The following is an 8,260-nucleotide window of genomic DNA, read 5'->3' as shown; positions in this document are numbered from 1 at the left end:
CTTCGTTCGCACCGGCGAACTCCTGCGAGCTCTGAAAAATCGACTGACCCAATTTTGAAATTTAGTCTACTGTGATTTCACTAGTGTGGAATATAAAAGGCGAAAACCATAAGCATTGGGAGTATAGTGTTGAGCATGCCATGGCGGATCTGAAGGTGTAAACCGGACAAAGGCAACTCCGCAACCAATGTTTGCTTTCAACAAGCAAGTAAGTGATGGACAAGAAATCAGAGTAAAGCAGTGGCGATCTATTTTCTTGCTGCGATAAATAAGTTGAGCAGATACAAAAGAGTACCGCCTCTGGTGCGGCGCCGAGTATGCATCTGCTGAGAATTTGATGGTGCTGCGGTAGCGATGGCTGTCAGCGGCGTGGAAGCAGATCTAGGAGGGTACACGGTGGCGGCGGGGCGCGGTGGACAAGATGGTCGCAGGAGCGGCGCCGGCAAGGTGGACGACGGCGGGGATGAAGTGAGAGGACGGGATGCAAGGATCCCGTTCCGAAGCCGTGGATGAGAGAGGTCGATCTCTTGTAATGGACGGCGGCGTCGGGGTATGAGCTCCGGCATGGTGGAGGAGGACGGCGGTGGATGGGGTGGCGGACGAAGGAGGCTAGGGTGGAGAGGGTGTTTTGGTGCCCACGGAGTACGAATGGGGAAATGGAGGTGGAGAGGAAGGGGGGAACCATGTCTTCAGGGCGCGCTTGTCTGAAATGCGAGGAAATTTACAAACTTAGCCCCCGTTTCAAATTTCCTACATCACAACAATATTAGTCGGTTGGGGATAGGACGGTAATCTCGCATACACCGAATATTTGCCGACGAGAGTTTGTTTTGGGCGCCCACCGTGTATGAATCAGGGAGGGAGTCTATTTCGGCCGAGGACACACTGTGTTTTGGCGCCCACCATGTATGAATCCGGGTGAGAGGCGGTTATGTCACGTTTGAGTGAAATTACAAACCTACCCCTATCAAAACCTATAGAAATTGAGCAGATAGGCTTTGCGTGGCAGGGATAGGCAGTAGTAATTTCCATCTCACAGATTTTGGTTTCGGGCGGTTACTGTGACTTTCCCCGCTTCGTTCAAATTTTGCAGAGTGCATGTTTACCGTGCCAACTCAATTCGAATCCCGTTTGTATTCTATTTTTTTGGGCGGGATCCATTTTCGATTGGAATAAAATTCTATATACATCATTTTTATATATACTTTCAAAAGCACAACACCCTTTATACATAAATATGGTTTACAAATGGCATGATCTCAGATTCATAAGGTTGTATCCATCAATTTGGATTTTCAAATATTTGAAACCACTTTATGTTGAAATCCAATGTATGCATTCCTCGCTAACTGTCTCTAATTAATGTGTGTTTCATGCTGTTTTTTTACTTCTCAAACATGTATAATGTGTTTCACACACGCAACATATAGTGTAATCCCGTTTAGACATTAATTGCATATAAACCATGCATTGTTTCTAATTAAAGAATCTATGGATCACCAATATTGATAAACTATATAACATTACACGTGTCCCCAAATTCAAATGAATATGCATGTTTGATACAACAATTTGCGTTATGATATTATCGATGTCGTGATCCCCAGTTTAGATATTTGAATCCCATTTAATCCAAATATTCGTCTCATATAACTATCACTCATGCTTATATAGGACTATCTCTCTAGACCTATACGTGTTCATCGTCTCTCGGGTATCTCTCGTGCTACCTGTATGCCGACAATGATCTTTTATCTTCGTAACACACTGACAGTACTCTCTCCCTCGACCTTCATCACTCTATCTCTCTCTAAGTATATCTCGCTCCCTGCTATGTGTCTCTAACTATGATTCTCCATGTGGAATCTCTTTCTCTCACACAAACACAAAACTTTGTCTTCCGGGGTCTCATTTCTCTCTACTATTCCCCTATGCACCACTCGCACTCCCCTCATACAGATATGTCTTTCGCTCCTTAGGTATGAGAACCTACGACTCTTCGTCTTAGATATCTCTTTCTCACACACAAACACAAACTCTGTCTCCCAGGGTCTCATATTTCTCCATTGTTCTCTTGTATGTCACTCACACACACTGTCTCTCCCTAGAGATATCTTGCATTCCCTCGTATGTTTCTCTAGCTATCACTCTCGTTTTGAAATATCTTTCTCTCTCGCAGACACAAAACTCCGTCTCTCGGGATCTCATTTCTCTCCGATATTTGTTTGTATGTGAGTCACATGCACCCTTTCTTCATCTCTCTCACACCCACACCTATAACTCAGCCTTCTGATCCACTCGACTCCTATCTCTAACGCACACTAGCTAGCATCTTTATCTTTCTATTTATCTGTTTCTCCATCAACCTTCTTTCATTTATAGGTTGATCTCTTTTGCACAATCGTTGTGCCTCACTCCCTCTGCTCGCCATAGATGCATGCTCCAGCCCACGCCACTATCTCTTAAAGACAAAAATACATGCTCAATTGTCGGGCCTTCTTCCCTGCATTCTTGCATGCATGCATATTGTCATATCGATCCATCTCTCCCATGTCGTTGATCTTAGCTTATGACTTATGTCTTCTTTCTTTTATCTCGATCATGCACGCGCGCACACACACACATCCCACGTATACATGTATACCTCTCACACATGCACGTTGAAGGTCTCTATGTCTCCATACGTAGTTAATTACCCTCAACCCTAACGCCACATCGAATCGTCCTCTTCTTGTGTGCACATAACTTCCACCTGGATGGGTAAAACACACACTCACACTTAACAATCTCCTTGTAGCTACCCCCTCTCACTCTTCCCATATATACCCGTAACCAATAAGACCATCCCTTCGTTTAATTCCTGCCTACATGCACCATCGATATATAGTAGTCTTCCTCGGTGTATCTCGAACAAACACGTTCTCTCGATGTCGACTACTCTCACGCGCACACACCTTCTCTTCCCTCTCTACGGGCATTTTCTCTCTCACACCCCATCGTTGGTGGCCTCTGCCATACACATCACCTCTCTATGATGAAGCCATGCACACTTAAGTTACATCCGCCACCGAGGACCCCGCGACACACACACACACACCCACCCACACACACAAACAAAAAAACAAACAAACACACACACACACACACGCACCCACCCACCCACCCACACACACACAGTAAGACTCCATCACACACACACGCACACACACACACACTAAGACTCCATCTCTCTCTCTCTCTCTCACACACACACTGAGACTCCATCTCACACACACATGCTCTAGGTGGAGCATTTGTTCCTACCACCCTTCATCCACCCTTACCCGTATGATAAACAATCACCTTAATTTACTTGTATAACATGGACAAATTCCACTTTACTTTAGTAGTTAGCAAACTTATCATCTGTACCCTTATAAAAAACCGAGTTGGCGATCATGGTGTGCCTGCCATCTTGTAATATAGACCGTCTGATCTATATCTGACGGATAGAAAGCAAACTATGATAATTTTACAAAAGATAGCTGCACCTCTCTCCACATCCTTATCTCCCAGACCTCATTGCTGAGCAATTAAAAAAGAAAGTCTCCGGAACAATCTAGCATGGTGGCCGCTGCCGCCTGCCGGCGCCGTCCATCCCCATGCCTCCGCCCATTCCGACCACCAGTCACCACCACCCTCCACTCCTCCTCACCTTATCTCTCATCTTTCATTTTTTCGATGACGTTCTCGAGATACCAGTTTTCCGATAAAATTCTTGAAATATCATTAGTTTTTACACATGGGATTACTCCTGCATGGGTAAATCACAACATGTGTTTTGTAAAAAAATGCATATTGATGTTCCGTGCAATGCACGAGCATCTTGCTTGTAATTATATAACGCAAGTCATGAGCAGGAAGTGACATTTTTTTACACAACCACGTTAACATGGCCACGTAAATCACTAGCTAAAGTAAATACCATTATACTTATATCCCGGTGCAAAAGGTTGAGTACATGTCCGAAGAGTAGAGTCGCACACACGCACTCTATCTCTCAGAATCACACACACACACACACACACACCAGTTACGTGACGCCCACTTAAGCAGACACGTATGTTACAATTTGTGCACCTGCAGGTACACGTGATGCTGCGCATTTATTTAAGCCGGACGGCGAACCCAAACAGTAGTTGCATTCATTCCCCTCCCGCCGCCTCTTCTTTGGTCGCCTGGATGAGGATCCCCTGACGTGAACAATCCTACCATTCTATCACTGACATGTGGGACCCCCAAGCGTGGGTCCCACCAGTCAGCGAAGGAAAGGCAGGGTAAGGCAGTGATAGCCATGTCAGAGGATCCATGTCCCACCCGGTAGCCATGGCCCGGCCGAAGGTAACAACATACGCCATACTCCCGCCGGAGCGGCTCTTTAACCTGGAAATTTTAGTGGTCATGCATGCATCTTTTTGTGCTAGCACTCCTATATAAGGGTTGACCGGTCGCTTCCCGCGGACGTGCGTGGGCGGTGGAAGAGGAAGGAGAAGGGAAGCGGGCTGTGGAGTAACGTTTTTTACCACAATTTCTTAAGAAACTGAGTGCAATAATTGAGTAGTTTTGCAAACTACCAGTACTACACCTGAAATGGTTCAAAACCTATACTCCCTTGCCAGCGCGCGCTTCCCGCGTGAAACGGTCAATGTCGCCCTGGAGCGTGAGTGCCGCATTAATGCCCGGCCAGAGTGGAGGCGACCTCTCACTTGCGCCGGCTTTGAAGCGGCGCGACGACCGAGAGAGCGCCGCTTCCCGGTGCACCGACTGCTCCGCGTCGAGGCTGGCCATAGGCCCTATTTGGATCCATGGGTTAGAGTTAGTTTGAGCTAGTTGGGGCTCAAATAGCCCTAAAGTATCCAAGCATGAGGGTTTAAATTGGAGCAAGTTGCACCGAACCCACCAAAAAAAAACTATCCCACCCAAGAGGTGCTAACTGGAGATACTTCTCATTGGGACCACTGAAAAATCACTTCTCTCTCTCCATCAAGTGCATTTATTGTCAATCTAACCCTGTCACCCAAACACCTCTTTGGCTACAGTTAGTTCAGGGTTAGTCATGAGTTAGTCTAACCTCTAGCTAAGTTAGAGTATCCAAACAGGAGCAGTATAGGACATGCAAGTTGCTCAAAGCATACAGTCAAATTCGTACGTGAAAGGATTTTTTTTCTTTTTGAAAACGGAACGTGAAAGGAATTTTTTTAGCATGCTCTTGGCATGTCGCTAACATGTGATGAGTTAACCGACCTCAATAGACGGCAAAAACGCCAGCCTGCCGCACTTTGAAAGAGACGAGGAAGGAGAAGTGATACGGGCTGCTGGATTACTAGAAATAGGTGTGGCACGGAAGCCACGAAATATGGTGATAGCATGGGTTAGCCATGTACTAGTATGATGTAACTACACTGGGCTGCTGTGTTTCGTACTCTTCCAGTCCACTATGGAGATGATTGGTTGATTTTATATCGCTGAATAATATAAAATATTATGAGTGCAGATGCTCCACCCCGAGGTTCCTTACTCCTTCTCGGTCGTCGGGAATCTATGTTCTTCCACTCTTTTTTTTACGTGAGCTTTGTTCATCCTTTTGCCAACACGCGACACATCTAGCATCAAGGTGCACGTGTCATGCAAGGATCGTTCCATCTATATGAAGAACACGTGGGACTGGAACTACGAGATGGACATGTACCCAGGAGTGGACGTGCGAACCTGTGTAATGTAGCGCAGTAAGTGAAGTAGAAAGGCACAAATAGTATGAACATGCGTGGCATATAGGCATTTGTCTCTTACTACCACTAAATGTTGTACGTGCAATGCCCGGTGATGTTATGGAGTACATGACTAAGTACTCTACTACTACTATATTAATTGGAGGCACATATTAGGTTTTATATTTGTTTACGTGTATGCCCCGAGACCTTCCAACTAGATGTGTCTTTCTCTCCGGGTCGCACTTTGTATCGTTCATACCACTAGTACAGTAGTACTACTACGTGTGGTCTCCGACCCAAAAGTGGAGACGCTCTACCACGCTGTTCATGTCCCACTCCTTTCGCTGACGTGTGCGACATCCAGCACGTGTCGTGTGTTTGGCACTCCTTCGTCATAAGAGTTGAAACGCTAGCATTCATTAGAAATAAAAAATAAATATAAATCACCAGTGATACTATACCACGCGGTTTCCTTGCTCCTCGATATCGGAAAGAATACTTCCGCTAGCCAACATGTGGGACGTCGACCATCCTAGTCCACTTGCCATGCCTGCAGAACTCCAAGGGAGAGTCACCCCGGTCGTCATGCCGCGGTAATTACAAATGAGCCGTCAAATCACAGGCCCAACCTTACCCACTGTGAAGTTGCTCGGACGAAGGAACCATCATGACTTCGTTGAATTCCGCTTCTTGAAGAAAACTACTGTACCAGCAGTACTGCTAGCTACAGTAGTTACTCCAGCAGAGGCCTCCTTTGGTTCATAGGATAGGAATTTTATAGGAATATGAAAATCATAGAAGTGAGATGACATGCATCTCAATTCCTATAGATAAAGAGATGCCATTTGATGCATAGGATAGGAATTTTTCCACTGAGTCTAGGCTAATGTACTGGTAATTTGCTCTAAAAACTACAGTAGTAACTAGTAGTACTGTTACATGCTCATAATTAATTAAACAAACGTACAGGCGACACAGACACACACACACACACTAACTACTAGTACTACTACTTCTCACATGCTGGCCAGACGCCGCCGTTCTCCTTCCCGGCTTTGTCGGCGACACCCCACCGTGCTTGGATCTCCGCCGACCTCTCCGCAGCAGCGCGCGTGTCCTCTTCTTTCTTGCGGCGGCGGGCCTCTCTTTTCTTGAGTGCTTTCTGACTTTTCCGCTCCCTCTGTGCGGCTTTGGCCGCCTCTTGCTCTATCGCCCTTTCGGCCTTGCCAGCTTCAAATTCCGCCCACATATGTGTGAGGTCGCGAGCGGCAATGAACTCGGCACGGCGGGATGCCACCGCTTGCCTACCATTCTGTGTGCGGTCGTGGGCGGCGAGGAACTCGGCGCGGCGGGATGCCATCGCTTCCTTGCCGGTTAATGTGCGGCGCGGTGGCATGAACGACGCTTGGTGACAGCTCTAGGGTGGAGTGGCCGGACAACCGTAAAGTGCATTGGTTTGTCAAGAGCTCAAGGACAAAAGACGAAGGAAATTTGGATTCCGCTTCAATCCTAGTCATTTACTACCGAGTAAAATGCATTGGCGGTCATTGAACTTGTCTTGATAGCTCACTTTGATCATTGTATACGAGATATGGTGATTATACGGTCACTGGCACAGCGTATAGCTCCGTATTTGTCTGGTTGACCAGTCAAACAGTCCGCATGCGCCTCATCAGCTCGTGTTCTTTATCTATCTATCTATGCGGGCCTACCTGTCAGTGGAGAAAGAAATAAAAACCAAAATTATGCGTATATGACATTACTGTTTAGACGTTTGCTGGAGGGCTCCACGAACACCGAGCATGTATTCACCTGGCTCAACACCAACAGTCATACTAGTGACTCGGTGCCTTGCTCATGTATATCGTCCATCACAACGACAATCTATAAAACAGCCTAGCTAGAGAGGGTACTATGGTGCGGAGTATGTACTATCGTGAGCAACCGATCATAGTGCCACTGCACACGAGTGTGTGTCTGATCGATTCGTCCATTATTCGTAAGTTATGTATGGTTGTGTGGTGTCTAATGGTGGTTGTCGAATGCTAGCTGGCGACAAGAGCGGTTGCATGGATGCCTGGTTGTCAATACGTGCCGCATATGCTTCAAAGGCTCGTCATCCATGAGTTCACATTTTACCACCACGCCAGCGTCTGACCGCCCTGGCCTACCGAAACCCCTTCCATCGCTAGCACGCGCTTCCCGCCTGAAACGATCACCGTCTCTCCAGAACGTCAATGCCACATTCACCGGCCTTAACTGCAGGTGGAGTTGGTGTGTCACTGACATGCGGGCCTGATGCCCGTTGGGCCCACATGTCAGTGAGACAACGCACCCGCGGTTAAGTCACTGAAGCAGCATCCGCATTCACGCCTGATGCAACCTCTCACTGGCGCCGGCATTGCAGCAGCGCGACGGCCGAGAGAGCGCCACTCGCGCGGCATCCTGGTGCAAGCGACTGCTCCGCGTTAATGACACCACGGCTGTCGACGAACCTACTCCGATGCGAG

This window comes from Triticum aestivum, chromosome 5D (assembly GCF_018294505.1).
Source record: "Triticum aestivum cultivar Chinese Spring chromosome 5D, IWGSC CS RefSeq v2.1, whole genome shotgun sequence".
Lineage (NCBI taxonomy): Eukaryota > Viridiplantae > Streptophyta > Magnoliopsida > Poales > Poaceae > Triticum > Triticum aestivum.
The sequence above is the reverse complement of the archived record's forward strand: the minus strand, read 5'-3'. Positions refer to the sequence as shown.